Source organism: Hypanus sabinus, chromosome 18, assembly GCF_030144855.1.
Source record: "Hypanus sabinus isolate sHypSab1 chromosome 18, sHypSab1.hap1, whole genome shotgun sequence".
Lineage (NCBI taxonomy): Eukaryota > Metazoa > Chordata > Chondrichthyes > Myliobatiformes > Dasyatidae > Hypanus > Hypanus sabinus.
Window position 1 is genome coordinate 66,113,497 of NC_082723.1, and position 18,626 is coordinate 66,132,122.

At 44.8% G+C, this 18,626-nt stretch overlaps 7 non-coding genes across 7 annotated transcripts; all 7 read left to right on the top strand.

Annotated features, from left to right (window-relative positions):
- Window positions 1–1,319: 1,319 nt before the first annotated feature.
- On the top strand, window positions 1,320–1,394 carry trnaf-gaa (transfer RNA phenylalanine (anticodon GAA)). The gene has a single exon. It is a non-coding gene; the product is annotated as a tRNA-Phe (tRNA).
- A 953-nt stretch (window positions 1,395–2,347) lies between these two features.
- On the top strand, window positions 2,348–2,420 carry trnaf-gaa (transfer RNA phenylalanine (anticodon GAA)). Its single transcript has one exon. It is a non-coding gene; the product is annotated as a tRNA-Phe (tRNA).
- Window positions 2,421–11,471: 9,051 nt separating this feature from the next.
- trnaf-gaa (transfer RNA phenylalanine (anticodon GAA)) lies at window positions 11,472–11,544 on the top strand. Its single transcript has one exon. It is a non-coding gene; the product is annotated as a tRNA-Phe (tRNA).
- A 725-nt stretch (window positions 11,545–12,269) lies between these two features.
- Window positions 12,270–12,342, top strand: trnaf-gaa (transfer RNA phenylalanine (anticodon GAA)). The gene has a single exon. It is a non-coding gene; the product is annotated as a tRNA-Phe (tRNA).
- Window positions 12,343–13,680: 1,338 nt separating this feature from the next.
- trnaf-gaa (transfer RNA phenylalanine (anticodon GAA)) lies at window positions 13,681–13,753 on the top strand. The gene has a single exon. It is a non-coding gene; the product is annotated as a tRNA-Phe (tRNA).
- A 2,751-nt stretch (window positions 13,754–16,504) lies between these two features.
- Window positions 16,505–16,577, top strand: trnaf-gaa (transfer RNA phenylalanine (anticodon GAA)). Its single transcript has one exon. It is a non-coding gene; the product is annotated as a tRNA-Phe (tRNA).
- A 1,068-nt stretch (window positions 16,578–17,645) lies between these two features.
- trnaf-gaa (transfer RNA phenylalanine (anticodon GAA)) lies at window positions 17,646–17,718 on the top strand. Its single transcript has one exon. It is a non-coding gene; the product is annotated as a tRNA-Phe (tRNA).
- Window positions 17,719–18,626: the final 908 nt, after the last annotated feature.

Below are 18,626 nucleotides of genomic sequence, written 5' to 3' on the forward strand. Positions count from 1 at the left end.
TAAACTTTGTACGGAAAGGACAGGCAGGAAGGGATAGGCAGTGGTGTGGCTCTGCTGGTGAGAGATGGAATTATATCTCTAGAAAGAGGTGACATAGGGTCAGAGAAGGTTGAAACTTTGCAGGCGGGGGTTAACATACTGTAAGGGTGGAAAATCACCATTATGGGAATCATATGTAGGCCTCCAAATAGTAGCCAAGATGTGGGGTTGAGATTGCACAGGGAGCTGAAAAAGGAATGTAATAAGGGTAATGTCACAACTGTAAATGAGGGCAAATTTGCCAATAATATAAAGCAGGAACAGTAGTGCAGACTATTATCTAAATGGGGAGAAGGTTCAAACAGCAGAGGTGCGGAGGTATTTAGGAGTCCTTGTACAAGATTCCCAGAAGGTAAATTTACAGGTTCTCAGAGAGCAGTGAATCCGTGGAATGCTCTGCCACAGACTGTGATGGAGGACAAACCCGTGGATATGTTTAAACCAGAAGTTGATAGATTCCTGATCAGTCAGGGCATCAAAGAATATGGCAAGGAGACAGGTGTATGGAGTTGGTGGGGCATCCAGGATGAGCCTTGATGGAATGACAGAGCAGACTTGATGGGCTGAATGGTACAATACTACAGACACAGCAACGGTGAGGTACAAGGCTGAAGAGGGGAAAACCACTCTTCACTTGATGTTCCACTTGGCTGAGGAACATCAGTACCGCAGATGAAGCAACGGTGAGGTACAAAGCACAGGAGAAATATAAATAGGCAGATACAGTGATGTTGAGGTTAAAGGCATAGGAAAAATACAATAACACAGATACAGCAACAGTGAGTTACAAAGCACAGAATGAATACAATTCCGCAGATACAGGAATGGTGAGGTACAAGGGCAGGAGAAAGACAATTCCACATTTACTGGAACGTTGAGGCTGAAAGCACAGGAGAAATACAATACTGCAGAGTCCGGAAATTGAGGTACGAAGCACGGGGAAATTCAATACCACTGATACTGGAGCAGTGAGGTACAAGGCAGAGGAGAAATAAAATAGCACATACACAAGAATAGAGAGTTTTAAAGCACAGTAGAACTACAATACTGCAGATGATGGACTGGTGAGGTTCAAAGCTCATGGAAATACATCAGTGCAGATGTTGGAATTGTGGGGTATTATGTACAAGAGACATACAATACTGCAGGTACAGCAATGGTGAGGTACAAGGCAGAAGAGTGTACAATACTGCAGATAGAGGGATGGTCGGGTTTAAAGCATGGGGAATACTGCAATGAGGTACACGAGAGTGGAGAATAATAATATTGCAGCTGTGTCAGCCGGAATAGCTCAGTTGGGAGAGCGTTAGACTGAAGATCTAAAGGTCCCTGGTTCAATCCTGGGTTTTGGATCTGGGACTCGTTTACTGGCACCACAGTAGTGCAGTCTCTATTACATCTCGGGGTCTTGGAGTTGAGAGTTCAATTCCGGCGTCCTCTGTAGGTGGGTTTGTAAGTACTTCCCATTTCCCTGTTTCCTCACACAGTCCAAATGATAAGAGGTTACTTGGCTATGTTAAACCGTACTACAAATAAGTTTGGGTTAAATCAGAGGGTTCCTGAGTGGACTGTATCTCTCAATAAAATAAAATAAATAATATTCTGAAATGATGAGGGATGAGTGAGAGAAGATTCAAAATACTGCAGATACAGCTACAGTACAAAAAGCATAGGAGTTATACAATACACAAAATGCTGGTGGAACACAGCAGGCTTGGCAGCATCTATAGGGAGAAGCGCTGTCGACATTTCAGGCTGAGACCCTTCGAAGGAGACCATCAGGATGAAGGGTCTCAGCCCGAAACGTGTGTGGTGTTTGAATTTCCAGCATCTGCAGATTTCCTCGTGTTTGGAGTTACACAATGCTACAGATACAGCAACGGTGAGGTACAAAGCACAAGAAAGGTACAATACCACAGATACAGGAATGATGAGTTACAAAGCACAGAAGTAATACAATTCTGCAGATACAGGAATGGTGAGGTTAAGGCAGAGGAGAATCACAATTCCACATTTACTGAAACGTTAAAGCTCAAAACACAGGAGAAATACAATACTGCAGAGTCCAGAAAGATGAGGTACGAAGAACGGGGAAATACAATACCACTGGTACTGGAGCAGTGAGGTACAAGGCAGAGGAGAAATAAAATACCACTTACACTAGAATAGAGAGTTTTAAAGCACAGTAGAACTACAATACTGCAGGTGATCGACTGGTGAGGTACAAAGCACATGGAAATACAATACTGCAGGTGCTGCAATGGTGAGGTACATGAGAGTGGAGAACAACAATACTACAACATTGTCAGCCGAAATAGCTCAGCTGGGAGAGCGTTAGACTGAAGATCTAAAGGTCCCTGGTTCAATCCCGGGTTTCGGCACTGGGACTTATTTATTGGGCTCCACTTTAGTGTGACTCTGTTGCAGCTTATGTTGTCGGAGGTCAGAGTTTGGAGTTCAATTGCAATGTCCTGTGTAAGTGAGTTTGTAATTCCTTCCATTTTGCACATGGGTTTCCTCTGGCTGCTCTGGTTTCCTGCCACGGTCTGAAGACCTACCGATTAGTAGGTGAATTGGTATTTTAAATCATCACACGGTCAGAGTGATAATTTTCTCAGTGGGAGTCATTGATTGTAGTAATGTGCAGATGTAGTTGAAGAGTTCTTGTGCAAGTCCGGCAAAAAGCTTTAAAAACCGTCTCCATAAAAGAGGAGTTCCGTCTAGTGGAGCGGTCATCATCGGAGTGGTCTGAGTCAGAGTGGTAAGGTTTCGGCTCAACAGGGTTTTGGCAAAAGCTGGGAGCAAGGCAAGTAGGTAAGTTCATTCCTTACTTCTTGTTTCATTTTTTTCTTATTTACTTGTTGAGAGAATAGGGGGCATGTCTAAAGGGCCAGTGTTCTGTACTGGGTGTCAGATGTGGCATTTCAGCCAGACTCCCAGCCTCCCCAGTGACCACATCCACACCAGGTGCATCGAGATGCAGCCCCTTAGAGACCGTGTTAGGGAACTGGAGATGCAGCACATTGACTTCTGGGTAGTTAGGGAAAGTGAGGCAGTGATAGGAGCTACAGGGAGGAAATCACCCAAAGGCTACAGGAGGCAAATAAATGGGTGACTGTCTGCAGGGGGACGGGAGAGCTTCAGATAGTGGAGAGCACCCCTGTGGTCTGCTCCTTCAATGATAAATACTCCATTTTGAGCACTGCTGGGGGAGGATGGAAAGCTCCCTGGGGGAAGAAACAGTGGATGTGACTCTGGCACTGAGTCCTGCCTAGAGTCTCAGGAGGGTGGGGAACTGACAAGGATGGCAGCAGTAATTGAGGACTCTATAGTTAGGGGACAAACAGGTGATTCTGTGGATGTGACAAAGAAACACAGATGGTGGTTTGCCTCCCAGGTGCCAGGATCTGTGATGTTTCTGAACAGAGAAGGTGAGCAGCCAGAGGTCGTGGTACAAATTGGTACCAACAACATTGGTAGAAAAGGGAGGAGGTCCTGAAAGCAGATTACAGGGAGTTAGGAAGGAGGCTGCGAAGGAAGACCTCAAGGGTACTAATCTCCAGCTTGCTGCCTGTGCCAGATGACATTGAGAATAGGAACAGAATGAGTGGACAGAGAAATGAGTGATTGAAGAATTGGAGCAGGAGGCAGGGATTCAGATTTCTAGATAATTGGGACGACTTCTGCTGCAGATGTGACCTGAGTACAGTTTGGGAGTGGTTTAAACTAATATGGTGGGGAATGGGAATCAGTGTGATGGAGCTGAGGATAAGCCAGCAAGTAGATGATGGGTGTAACATGAACGTAAGGAAGCACAAGACAGTAATTGGATACAAATGCAGACAGAGCAAAGAGTTAAATTGTACCACAGAGGCAAAATTCACAAGGGTGTAGAATGCAGGACAGAAGGTACTGTATTAAAATGTGCTCTTTATTATACTTGGGGCACAGTTGTCCGGTATGAAGTTGTGGACATCACTGAGTTGTTGTTGAAGAAAGGTGAAAGTTGGGAGCTGAACATCAAAAGATATACTTTGTATTGAAAGGACAGACAGGAAGGCAAAGGCAGTGATGTGACTCTGCTGGTTAGAGATGGAATTACATCTTTAGAAAGTGGTGACATAGTGTCAGAGAATGTTGAATCTTGCAGTTGGGGTCAATAAACTGTAAGGATGAAAAAAAAACATTATGGGAATCATATACTGTATGGGCCTCCAAATAGTAGCCAAGGTGTGGAGTTGTGATTGCACAGGGAGCTGAAAAAGGAATGTAATAAGGGTAATGTCACAACTGTAAATGAGGGCAAACTAGCCAATGATATAAAGCAGGAACAATAGTGCAGACCATTATCTAAATGGGGAGAACGTTCAAACATCAGAGGTACTTAGGAGTCCTCGTGCAAGATTCCCGAAGATTAATCTACAGATTGCCACAGAGTAGTGAATCTGTGGAATACTCTGCCACGGATGATGTGGGATAAGCCTGTGGGTATGTTTAAATCAGAAGTTGATAAATCCCGAATTGGTCAGGGTATCAAGGATATGGCAAGGAGGAAGGTGTATGGAGTTGAAGGGGATCCAGGATCAGCCATGCTGGAATGACAGAGCAGACTCAATGGGCTGAATGGCCTAATTCTGCTCCCATCTCTTATGGTCTAAGGCACAGGAAAGGTACAATACTGCAAATGCAGCAATGGTGAGATGGAAGGCTGAGGAGAGTCACAGTTCTGCAGATACAGGAACAGTGAGGTTATCTGCAGCTGGATCTTCAACTTCCTCACAGACAGGACCCAGGCTGTAAAAATAGGGGACAAGCCCTCTTCTACAATCATTCTGAGCACCGGTGCCCTACAAGGCTGTGTACTCAGCACCCTGCTGTACTCACATGATTGTGTAGCCAAGTTTCCATCAAACTCAATATATAAGTTTGCTGATGACACCACAATTGTCGGTCGTATCTATTTTCTAATTACGATTTATAATTTACATTTTTTATTATATTTATTTGGATTTGTACTTCAGGGAGCACGAAGCGCAGAATCAAATATCACTGTGATGATTGTACTCTCTAGTATCAATTGTTTGGTGACAATAAAGTAAAGTAACGGTGATAGATCAGCCAAAATACCACCAAAATACCGGTGTCAGCACTGGGACTTGTTTATTGGACACCATGGTAACAGCAGTTAGTGCAACACTATTGAGGCTCACTTGATTTCAGAGTTCAGTTCAGACGTCCTCTGTAAGTAGGTTTGAAAGTCCTTCCCATGTGCATATGGGTTTGTTCCGGGGAGCTGCGGTTTGCTCCGATAGTCCAAAGACGTACTGGTTAGTAGTTGAACTGTTGCAGTTTGTTGTTCTCCACTCTCGTGTACCTCACCATTGCAGCATCTGCAGTATTGTATTTCCTCGCGCTTTAACCCTGACTTTTCCTCTATCTGCGGTATTGTATACTCACCTGCCTTGTACCTCACCATTGAACTATCTGCAGTATTTTGCTCCTCCTCTGCCTGGTTCCTCACCGTTGCTGTATCTGCAGCATTGTTGTTCTGCTCTGCCTTGTACCTCAGTATTCCAGCATATAAGTTTATACGTCCTTCACTTGTACAGAGACCCTCCAAAGATAGTATAGTTAGAAGGTTAACTGTGTTTTTAAACCAGACCAAGAGAAATACAAAGCACAAGAGAAATACAATACTGCAGATGATCGAACACCGAGGTACAAAGCACATGAGAAATACAATACTGCAGATGCTGCAACGGTGAGATAAAGAACCGTGGAGAATAACAGTATTGCTGAAATAGCTCAGTTGGGAGAGCATTAGACTGAAGATCTAGATTAGACTGAAGACTGATTAGACTGAAGACTGATTAGACTGAAGGTTTCGGCACTGGGACTTGTTTATTGGGCCCCATGGTCCCATAGCAGTTGTGACACTATTGCAGCTCGGGGCTTCAGAGTTTGGAGTTCACATTGTAAGTTTATACATCCTTCACTTGTACAGAGCCCCTCCAAAGATAGTATGGTTAGAAGGTTAATTGTTTTTTTAAACCAGACCATAATTAGGTTAGGGTTAAATCAGTGGATTTCTGGGTGGCTGGACTGGCATGTTCTGTGCTCTATCTCTCAACAAAATAAAATAACTAATACTCTGTAGTGGTGAGGGATGAGGCAAAGAGCTTTAAAAATCGGGAGGATTTTCTCAGTGGGAGTTGTTGATTGTAGTAATGTGCAGATGTGGTCGAAGTGTCCATGTGCAATCCAGAAAAAAGCTTTAAAAGCCCAGTCTGCATAAAAGAGGGGTCCCGCTTAGTGGAGCGGTCATCAGAGTGGTCTGAGTCAGAGTGGTAAGGCTTTGGCTCAACAGGGCTTTGGCAAGAACAGGTGGGAGCAACGTAAGTAGGTAAGTTCATTTTTTACTTCTTGTTTTTTGTTTATTTAATTGTTGAGAGATTATTGGGCATGTCTACAGACTCGGAGTTCCGTTCTGGGTGTCAGATGTGGGATTTCCGTGAGACTCCCAGGCTCCCTGATGGCGACAGCTTTAGCTGGTGAATCGAGATGCAGTTCCTTAGAGACCGTGTTAGGGAACTGGAGCTGCAGCACATTGACCTTTGGGTAATTAGGGAATTTGAGGAAGTGATAGGAGCTGCAGGGAGGAAGTCACCCCAAGGCTACAGGAGGCTGATAAATGGGTGACTGTCAGGAGAGGGAAGGGAGAACTTCAGATATTGGAGAGCACCCCTGTGGCCAGCCCCTTCAAAGATAAATACTCCATTTTGAGAACTGCAAAGGGTAGGGGGAGGATGGAAAGCTCCCTAGGGGAAGCAACAGCGGATGTGACTCTGGAACTGAGTCTGGCCCCGTGTCTCAGGAGGGTAGGGAACTGACAAGGATGGCAGCTGTAATAAAACTAATATGGTGGGGAATGGGAGCCAGTGTGATGGAGCTGAGGATAAGCCAGCAAGTAGATGATGGGTGTAACTTGAATGTAAGGAAGCACAAGACAGTAATTGGATACAAATGCAGACAGAGCAAAGAGTTAAATTGTACCACAGAGGCAAAATTCACAAGGGTGTAGAATGCAGGACAGAAGGTACTGTATTAAAATGTGCTCTTTATTATACTTGGGGCACAGTTGTCCGGTATGAAGTTGTGGACATCACTGAGTTGTTGTTGAAGAAAGGTCAAAGTTGGGAGCTGAACATCAAAAGATATACTTTGTATTGAAAGGACAGACAGGAAGGCAAAGGCAGTGATGTGACTCTGCTGGTTAGAGATGGAATTACATCTTTAGAAAGAGGTGACATAGGGTCAGAGAATGTTGAATCTTGCAGGTGGGGTCAATAAACTGTAAGGATGAAAAAAAATTATGGGAATCATGTACTGTATAGGCCTCCAAATAGTAGCCAAGGTGTGGAGTTGTGATTGCACAGGGAGCTGAAAAAGGAATGTAATAAGGGTAATGTCACAACTGTAAATGAGGGCAAACTAGCCAATGATATAAAGCAGGAACAATAGTGCGGACCATTATCTAAATGGGGAGAACGTTCAAACATCAGAGGTACTTAGGAGTCCTCGTGCAAGATTCCCGAAGATTAATCTACAGATTGCCACAGAGTAGTGAATCTGTGGAATACTCTGCCACGGATGATGTGGGATAAGCCTGTGGGTATGTTTAAATCAGAAGTTGATAAATCCCGAATTGGTCAGGGTATCAAGGATATGGCAAGGAGGAAGGTGTATGGAGTTGAAGGGGATCCAGGATCAGCCATGCTGGAATGACAGAGCAGACTCAATGGGCTGAATGGCCTAATTCTGCTCCCATCTCTTATGGTCTAAGGCACAGGAAAGGTACAATACTGCAAATGCAGCAATGGTGAGATGGAAGGCTGAGGAGAGTCACAGTTCTGCAGATACAGGAACAGTGAGGTTATCTGCAGCTGGATCTTCAACTTCCTCACAGACAGGACCCAGGCTGTAAAAATAGGGGACAAGCCCTCTTCTACAATCATTCTGAGCACCGGTGCCCTACAAGGCTGTGTACTCAGCACCCTGCTGTACTCACATGATTGTGTAGCCAAGTTTCCATCAAACTCAATATATAAGTTTGCTGATGACACCACAATTGTCGGTCGTATCTATTTTCTAATTACGATTTATAATTTACATTTTTTATTATATTTATTTGGATTTGTACTTCAGGGAGCACGAAGCGCAGAATCAAATATCACTGTGATGATTGTACTCTCTAGTATCAATTGTTTGGTGACAATAAAGTAAAGTAACGGTGATAGATCAGCCAAAATACCACCAAAATACCGGTGTCAGCACTGGGACTTGTTTATTGGACACCATGGTAACAGCAGTTAGTGCAACACTATTGAGGCTCACTTGATTTCAGAGTTCAGTTCAGACGTCCTCTGTAAGTAGGTTTGAAAGTCCTTCCCATGTGCATATGGGTTTGTTCCGGGGAGCTGCGGTTTGCTCCGATAGTCCAAAGACGTACTGGTTAGTAGTTGAACTGTTGCAGTTTGTTGTTCTCCACTCTCGTGTACCTCACCATTGCAGCATCTGCAGTATTGTATTTCCTCGCGCTTTAACCCTGACTTTTCCTCTATCTGCGGTATTGTATACTCACCTGCCTTGTACCTCACCATTGAACTATCTGCAGTATTTTGCTCCTCCTCTGCCTGGTTCCTCACCGTTGCTGTATCTGCAGCATTGTTGTTCTGCTCTGCCTTGTACCTCAGTATTCCAGCATATAAGTTTATACGTCCTTCACTTGTACAGAGACCCTCCAAAGATAGTATAGTTAGAAGGTTAACTGTGTTTTTAAACCAGACCAAGAGAAATACAAAGCACAAGAGAAATACAATACTGCAGATGATCGAACACCGAGGTACAAAGCACATGAGAAATACAATACTGCAGATGCTGCAACGGTGAGATAAAGAACCGTGGAGAATAACAGTATTGCTGAAATAGCTCAGTTGGGAGAGCATTAGACTGAAGATCTAGATTAGACTGAAGACTGATTAGACTGAAGACTGATTAGACTGAAGGTTTCGGCACTGGGACTTGTTTATTGGGCCCCATGGTCCCATAGCAGTTGTGACACTATTGCAGCTCGGGGCTTCAGAGTTTGGAGTTCACATTGTAAGTTTATACATCCTTCACTTGTACAGAGCCCCTCCAAAGATAGTATGGTTAGAAGGTTAATTGTTTTTTTAAACCAGACCATAATTAGGTTAGGGTTAAATCAGTGGATTTCTGGGTGGCTGGACTGGCATGTTCTGTGCTCTATCTCTCAACAAAATAAAATAACTAATACTCTGTAGTGGTGAGGGATGAGGCAAAGAGCTTTAAAAATCGGGAGGATTTTCTCAGTGGGAGTTGTTGATTGTAGTAATGTGCAGATGTGGTCGAAGTGTCCATGTGCAATCCAGAAAAAAGCTTTAAAAGCCCAGTCTGCATAAAAGAGGGGTCCCGCTTAGTGGAGCGGTCATCAGAGTGGTCTGAGTCAGAGTGGTAAGGCTTTGGCTCAACAGGGCTTTGGCAAGAACAGGTGGGAGCAACGTAAGTAGGTAAGTTCATTTTTTACTTCTTGTTTTTTGTTTATTTAATTGTTGAGAGATTATTGGGCATGTCTACAGACTCGGAGTTCCGTTCTGGGTGTCAGATGTGGGATTTCCGTGAGACTCCCAGGCTCCCTGATGGCGACAGCTTTAGCTGGTGAATCGAGATGCAGTTCCTTAGAGACCGTGTTAGGGAACTGGAGCTGCAGCACATTGACCTTTGGGTAATTAGGGAATTTGAGGAAGTGATAGGAGCTGCAGGGAGGAAGTCACCCCAAGGCTACAGGAGGCTGATAAATGGGTGACTGTCAGGAGAGGGAAGGGAGAACTTCAGATATTGGAGAGCACCCCTGTGGCCAGCCCCTTCAAAGATAAATACTCCATTTTGAGAACTGCAAAGGGTAGGGGGAGGATGGAAAGCTCCCTAGGGGAAGCAACAGCGGATGTGACTCTGGAACTGAGTCTGGCCCCGTGTCTCAGGAGGGTAGGGAACTGACAAGGATGGCAGCTGTAATAAAACTAATATGGTGGGGAATGGGAGCCAGTGTGATGGAGCTGAGGATAAGCCAGCAAGTAGATGATGGGTGTAACTTGAATGTAAGGAAGCACAAGACAGTAATTGGATACAAATGCAGACAGAGCAAAGAGTTAAATTGTACCACAGAGGCAAAATTCACAAGGGTGTAGAATGCAGGACAGAAGGTACTGTATTAAAATGTGCTCTTTATTATACTTGGGGCACAGTTGTCCGGTATGAAGTTGTGGACATCACTGAGTTGTTGTTGAAGAAAGGTCAAAGTTGGGAGCTGAACATCAAAAGATATACTTTGTATTGAAAGGACAGACAGGAAGGCAAAGGCAGTGATGTGACTCTGCTGGTTAGAGATGGAATTACATCTTTAGAAAGAGGTGACATAGGGTCAGAGAATGTTGAATCTTGCAGGTGGGGTCAATAAACTGTAAGGATGAAAAAACATTATGGGAATCATGTACTGTATAGGCCTCCAAATAGTAGCCAAGGTGTGGAGTTGTGATTGCACAGGGAGCTGAAAAAGGAATGTAATAAGGGTAATGTCACAACTGTAAATGAGGGCAAACTAGCCAATGATATAAAGCAGGAACAATAGTGCAGACCATTATCTAAATGGGGAGAACGTTCAAACATCAGAGGTACTTAGGAGTCCTCGTGCAAGATTCCCGAAGATTAATCTACAGATTGCCACAGAGTAGTGAATCTGTGGAATACTCTGCCACGGATGATGTGGGATAAGCCTGTGGGTATGTTTAAACCAGAAGTTGATAAATCCCGAATTGGTCAGGGTATCAAGGATATGGCAAGGAGGAAGGTGTATGGAGTTGAAGGGGATCCAGGATCAGCCATGCTGGAATGACAGAGCAGACTCAATGGGCTGAATGGCCTAATTCTGCTCCCATCTCTTATGGTCTAAGGCACAGGAAAGGTACAATGCTGCAGATGCAGCAATGGTGAGATGGAAGGCTGAGGAGAGTCACAGTTCTGCAGATACAGCAATGGTGAGGTACAAAGCACAGGGCAGCACAATGTCATAGATACTGGAAGGATGTGATTTTAAGGAGAGAAGATCTACATATGCAGGAATACTGAGGTACAAGGCAGAGCAGAACCACAATGCTGCAGATACAGCAACGGTGAGGAACCAGGCAGAGGAGGAGCAAAATACTGCAGATTGTTCAATGGTGAGGTACAAGGCAGTTGAGTATACAATTCTGCAGATAGAGGAAAGGTCAGGGTTAAAGCGCGAGGAAATACAATACTGCAGATGCTGCAATGGTGAGGTACACCAGAGTGGAGAACAACAATATTGCAGCTGTGCAGCCGAAATAGCTCAGTTGGGAGAGCGTTAGACTGAAGATCTAAAGGTCCCTGGTTCAATCCCGGGTTTCGGCACTGGGACTTATTTATTGGGCCCCACGGTCCATGGTCACCTAGCAGTTGGTGTGCCACTATTGCAGCTCGGAGCATCACAGTTTGGAGTTCAATTGTGACGTCCTCTGTACACAAGTTTCTACGTCCTTCTCATGTGCACATGGGCTTCCTCTGGGAGCTCTGGGTTCACCCCACGTCTAAAGACAGACTGGTCAGTAGTTTAATTGGTTATTTTAAAAGGTAATAGGATTAATTTAGAGGGTTCCTGAGTGGCACAGTTTGCTCTCTCTCAATAACATCCAATAAATAATAACTTGTAATGGTGAGGGACGAGGGAGCAGAGAAATACAATACCGCAGATACAGGAATGGTGAGTTACAAAGCAGGGAAGTAATTCAATTCTGCAGGTACAGGAATGTTGATGTTAAGGCAGAGGAGAAACACAATTCCACATTTACTGGAATGTTGAGGCTTAGAGCACAGGAGAGATACAGGAGGGTCCGGAAGCTGAGGTACGAAGAACGGGGAAATTCAATACCACTGATACTGGAGCAGTGAGGTACAAGGCAGAGGAGAAATAAAATAGCACATACACAAGAATAGAGAGTTTTAAAGCACAGTAGAACTACAATCTATCCAGCAGGTGATAGACTGGTGAGTTACAAAGTACATGAAAATACAACAGTGCAGGTGCTGGAATTGTGATGTACATGAGAGTGGAGAATAACGATACTATAACATTGTCAGCCGAAATAGCTCAGTTGGGAGAGTGTTAGACTGAAGATCTAAAGGTTCCTGGTTCAATCCCGGGTTTCGGCACTGGGACTTATTTATTGGGCTCCACTTTAGTGTGACTTTGTTACATTTTGTGTTGTTGGAGTTTGGAGTTCAAATTGCAATATCCTGTGTAAGTGAGTTGGTAATTCCTTCCATTTTGCACATGGGTTTCCTCCAGCTGCTCTGGTTTCCAGCCACGGTCCAAAGACGTACTGATTAGTAGGTGAGTTGGTATTTTCAATTGTCACACCATTAGGGTATGGTTAAATCGACCTGTTCCAGCTCGGCACAGATTGGTGGGCCAGAACTTCATGTTCTTCATTGCATCTTGCAATGAAATAAGATAAATAATATTCTGTAATGGTGAGGGATGAGGGAGTGGAGGAGTAGAATACCGCAGATACAGCAACAGTGAGGTTTAAAGCACAGGGGAAATACAATCCCGCAGATACAGGAACCGTGAGGCGCAAGACAGAGGTGAACCACAAAAGTATGCCATATAGTGGAGTGGTGTCAAAGCAATAACCCGGCACTCGCCGTCAGTAAGACGAAAGAGCTGATTGTGGACTTCAGGAAGGGTAAGACGAAGGAACACACACCAATCCTCATAGAGGGATCTGAAGTGAAAAGTGTGAACAGTTTCAAATTCCTGAGTGTCAAGATCTTTGAGGACCGAACCTGGTCCCAACATATTGATGCAGTTATAAAGACGGCAAGATAGTGACTATACTTCGTTAGGAGTTTGAAGAGATTTTGCATGCCAACAAATACACTCAAAAACTTATATAGCTGTATCGTGGGGAGCATTCTGACAGGCTGCATCACCGCCTGGTGTGCGGGGGAGGGGGAGCTACAGCAAAGGACAGAAAGGGGGTTGTGAATTTAGTCGGCTCCGACAAAGTACCCAGGACATCTTCCAGGAGCGGTGTATCAGAAAGGCAGTGTCCATTATTAAGGTTCTCCCAGCAGCCAGGGCATACATTATTTTTTTTTTCATGATTTTGAACTATTCAATATATGTGATATGGTAAATCGACTTATTTATTTATATATATATTTTTCTTGTTCCATGTTATGTATTGCATTGAACCGCTGTTGGAAAGTTAATAAATTTCAGGACACATGCTGGTGATAATGAACCTGATTCTGATTCTGAGATACTGGAAGGGTGAGGTTTAAGGAACTACAATAATGCAGAAGGTGGAATGGTGAGATACCATACAGAGGGAAATACAATACTGCAGATACTGGAATGGTGAGGTACAAGACAGAGGTGAACCACAAAAATTTGCCTCCCAGGTGCCGGGGTTTATGATGTTTCTGAGCATGTCAACAATATCCTGAAAAGGGAGGGAGAACCACATTCTGACAGATAGATCAGCTGAAATAGCTCAGTTGGGAGAGCGTTAGACTGAAGATCTAAAGGACACTGGTTCAATCCCGGGTTTTGACACTGGGACTTTTTTATTGGGCCCCACGGTCACATAGCAATTGGGGGATATTATTGCAGCTCGGGGCTTCATAGTTTTAAGTTCAATTGTGGCATCCTCTGTATGCAGGATTCTACGTCCTTCCCTTGTACAGAGACCCTCCAAAGGTAGTATGATTAGAGGGTTAATTGTACTTTTAATCCATACCATAATTAGGTTAGGGTTAAATCGGTGAATTCCTGGGTGGACGGACTGGCGTGTTCTGTGCTCTTTCTCTCAACAAAATGAAATAATTAATATTTTGTAGTGGTGAGGGATGAGGCAACAGCTTTAAAAATTACGAGGTTTTTCTCAGTGGGAGTCATTGATTGTAGTAATGTGCAGATGTAGTCGAAGAGTTCTCGTGCAAGTCCGGCAAAAAGCTTTAAAAACCGTCTCCATAAAAGAGGAGTTCCGTCTAGTGGAGCGGTCATCATCGGAGTGGTCTGAGTCAGAGTGGTAAGGTTTCGGCTCAACAGGGTTTTGGCAAAAGCTGGGAGCAAGGCAAGTAGGTAAGTTCATTCCTTACTTCTTGTTTCATTTTTTTCTTATTTACTTGTTGAGAGAATAGGGGGCATGTCTAAAGGGCCAGTGTTCTGTACTGGGTGTCAGATGTGGCATTTCAGCCAGACTCCCAGCCTCCCCAGTGACCACATCCGCACCAGGTGCATCGAGATGCAGCCCCTTAGAGACCGTGTTAGGGAACTGGAGATGCAGCACATTGACTTCTGGGTAGTTAGGGAAAGTGAGGCAGTGATAGGAGCTACAGGGAGGAAATCACCCAAAGGCTACAGGAGGCAAATAAATGGGTGACTGTCTGCAGAGGGACGGGAGAGCTTCAGATAGTGGAGAGCACCCCTGTGGCCTGCTCCTTCAACGATAAATACTCCATTTTTGAGCACTGCTGGGGGGAGGATGGAAAGCTCCCTGGGGGAAGCAACAGTGGATGTGACTCTGGCACTGAGTCCTGCCCAGAGTCTCAGGAGGGTGGGGAACTGACAAGGATGGCAGCAGTAATTGCGGACTCTATAGTTAGGGGACAAACAGGTGATTCAGTGCAGGTGAGAAAGAAACACAGATGGTGGTTTGCCTCCCAGGTGCCAGGGTCTGTGATGTTTCTGAACAGAGAAGGTGAGCAGCCAGAGGTCGTGGTACAAATTGGTACCAACAACATCGGTAGAAAAGGGAGGAGGTCCTGAAAGCAGGAAGGAGGCTGCGAAGGAAGACCTCAAGGGTACTAATCTCCAGCTTGCTGCCTGTGCCAGATGACATTGAGAATAGGAACAGAATGAGTGGACAGAGAAATGAGTGATTGAAGAATTGAAGCAGGAGGCAGGGATTCAGATTTCTAGATAATTGGTACCTCTTCTGCTCAGATGTGACCTGAGAACAGTTTGGGAGTGGTTTAAACTAATATGGTGGGGAATGGGAATCAGTGTGATGGAGCTGAGGATAAGCCAGCAAGTAGATGATGGGTGTAACTTGAATGTAAGCAAGCACAAGACAGTGATTGGGTACAAATGCAGACAGGGCAAAGAGTTAAATTCTACCACAGAGGCAAAATTCACAAGGGTGTAGAATGCGGGATTAATGGAGCTGTATTTAAATGAGTTTAACATTCGGAATAAGCTGGATGAACTTGTGGTGCAATTGGTTGGTATGAAGTTGTGGGCATCTGAGTGTTGTTGCTGAAAGAAGGTGAAAGTTGGGAGCTTAACATTTAAGGATATACTTTGTACTAAAAGGACGGGCAGCAAGGGATAGGCAGTGGTGTGGCTCTGCTGGTAAGAGATGGAATTACATCTTTAGAAAGAGGTGACATAGGGTCAGAGAATGTGGGGTCAACAAACCTCAAGGGAGAAAAAAAAACCATTGTGGGAATGATACGTAGGCCTCCAAATAGTAGCCAAGATGTGGGGCTGAGATTGCACAGGGAGCTGAAAAAGGAATGTAATAAGGGTAATGTCACATTTGTAAATGAGTGGAAACTAGTCAATAACATAGAGCAGGAACAATAGTGCGGCCTATTATTTAAATGTGGAGAAGATTCAAACATCAGAGGTACAGAGGTACTTAGGCTCCCAGAAGGTTAATTTAGAGACCACCACAGAGCAGTGAATCCACGGAATGCTCTGCCACAGGTGGTGGAGGACAAGCCCGTGGGTATGTTTAATGCAGAAGCTGATAGATTCCTGATCGGTCAGGGCATCAGAGGATATGGCAAGGAAGCAGGTGTATGGAGTTGAGGGCGATGCAGGATCATCCATGATGGAATGACAGAGCAGACTCAATGGGCTGAATGGCCTAATTCTGCTCCCATCTCTTATGGTCTAAGGCACAGGAAAGGTACAATACTGCAGATGCAGCAACGGTGAGATATAAGGCTGAGGAGAATCACAGTTCTGCAGATACAGGAATGGTGAGGGACAAAGCACAGGGCAGCACAATGTCATAGATTACTGGAAGGATGTGGTTTTAAGGAGAGAAGATCTAAATATGCTGGAATACTGAGGTACAAGGCAGAGCAGAACCACAATGCTGCAGACACAGCAACGGTGAGGATCCAGGCAGAGGAGGAGCAAAATGCTGGACCGGTGAGGTACAAAGCACAAGAGAAGTACAATACTGCAGATGCTGGACCGGTGAGGTACAAAGCACAAGAGAAGTACAATATTGCAGATGCTGCAATGGTGAGATAAAGAACCATGGAGAATAACAATACAGTAGCTGTGTCAGCCGAAATAGTTCAGTTGGGAGAGCGTTAGACTGAAGATCTAAAGGTCCCTGGTTCAATCCCGGGTTTCGGCACTGGGACTTAATTATTGGGCCCCATGATCACGTAGCAGTTGTTGTGACACTGTTACAGTTTGTAGTAACAGTCTGTGTTTGGATTTAAATTCTGGCATCCTGTGTAAGTAAGTTTGTCCGTCCTTCCAATGTACACAGTCCCATTGTCCACAGCCAGATTAGTTAGTAAGTTAATTGTACTTTTTAAATCATACGTCCCGGGTGGAACAGCTTTAAAAATCAAAAGGTTTTCTTACTGTCAGTCATTGATTGGAGTACTGTACAGACACAGTTGACGTGTTCCCATTCAAGTTGGGCAAAATGCTCAAAAAGCCCAGTCTGTGTAAAAGAGGGGTCCCGTCCAGTGGAGCGGTCATCATCAGAGTGGTCTGAGTCAGAGTGGTAAGGCTTTGACTCAACAGGGTTTCGGCAAGAACAGGTGGAAGCAAGGTAAGTAGTAAGTTCACTCTGTACTTCTTGTTTCTTTTTTTCCTTATTTAACTCTGAGAGAATAGGGGTATGTCTATAGAGCCAGTGTTCTGTTCTGGGTGTCAGATGTGGGATTTCCGCGAGACTACCAGCCTCCCTGATGGCCACATCTGCACCTGGTGCATCGAGATGCAGCTGTTTAGAAACAGTGTAAGGGAACTGGAGCTGCATCTCGATGACCTTCGGCTTGTTAGGGAAAGTGAGGCAGTGAGAGACAGGAGCTACAGGGAGGTAGTCACCGCAAGGCTACAGGAGACAGATAGATGGGGAGAGGGAAGGGGAAATGCCAGATAGTGGAGGGCACCCCTGTGGCCATCCCCTTCAACAATAAATACTCCATTTTGAGCATTGGTATTGGGGTGAACCTACCTGGGGGGAAGCAACAGCTGCTGTGCCTCTGGCACTGAGTCTGGCCCTGCTCAGTAGGGTAGGGAACTCTATGAGACTATATAGTTAGGGGGTCACATAGGCGATTCTGTGGACGCAACAAAGACACAGAGATGGTAGTCTGCTTCCCAGGTGACAGGGTTCGTGATGATACTGAGCCCGTCCACAATATCCTGAAAAGGGAAGGAGAACCACAATCTGACAGATACATCAGCCGAAATAGCTCAGCTGAGAGAGCGTTAGACTGAAGATCTAAAGGTCCCTGGTTCAATCCCGGGTTTCGGCACTGGGACTTTTTTTTGGGCCCCATAGTTCCATAGCAGTGGTTGTGACACTATTGCAGCTCGGGGCTTCAGATTGTAAGTGGAGTTCACATCGTAAGTTTATACATCCTTCACTTGTACAGAGTCCCTCCAAAGATAGTATAGTTAGAAGGTTAATTGTATTTTTAAACCAGACCATAATTAGGTTAGGGTTAAGTCGGTGGACTTCTGGGTGGCCGGACTGGCATGTTCTCTGCTCTATCTCTCAACAAAATAAAATAACTAATACTCTGTAGTGGTGAGGGATGAGGCAAAGAGCTTTAAAAATCGGGAGGACTTTCTCAGTGGGAGTTGTTGATTGTAGTAATGTGCAGATGTGGTCGAATCGTCCTCTTGCAAGTCCGGAAAAAAGCTTTAAAAACCCAGTCTGCATATAAGAAGGGTACCGTTTAGTGGAGCAGTCATCATCAGAGTGTTCTGAGTCAGAGTGGTAAGGCTTTGGTTCAACAGGGTTCTGGCAAGAACAGGTGGGAGCAAGGTAAGTAGGTAAGTTCATTTCTTACTTCTTGTTTTTTGTTTATTTAATTGTTGAGAGATTATTGGGCATGTCTACAGACTCGGAGTTCTGTTCTGGGTGTCAGATGTGGGATTTCCGTGAGACTCCCAGGCTCCTCGATGGCCACAGCTGCAGCTGGTGAATCGAGGTGCAGTTCCTTAGAGACCGTGTTAGGGAACTGGAGCTGCAGCACATTGACCTTTGGGTAATTAGGGAATTTGAGGAAGTGATAGGAGCTGCAGGGAGGAAGTCACCCCAAGGCTACAGGAGGCTGATAAATGGGTGACTGTCAGGAGAGGGAAGGGGGAACTTCAGATAGTGGACAGCACCCCTGTGGCCAGCCCCTTCAAAGATAAATACTCCATTTTGAGCACT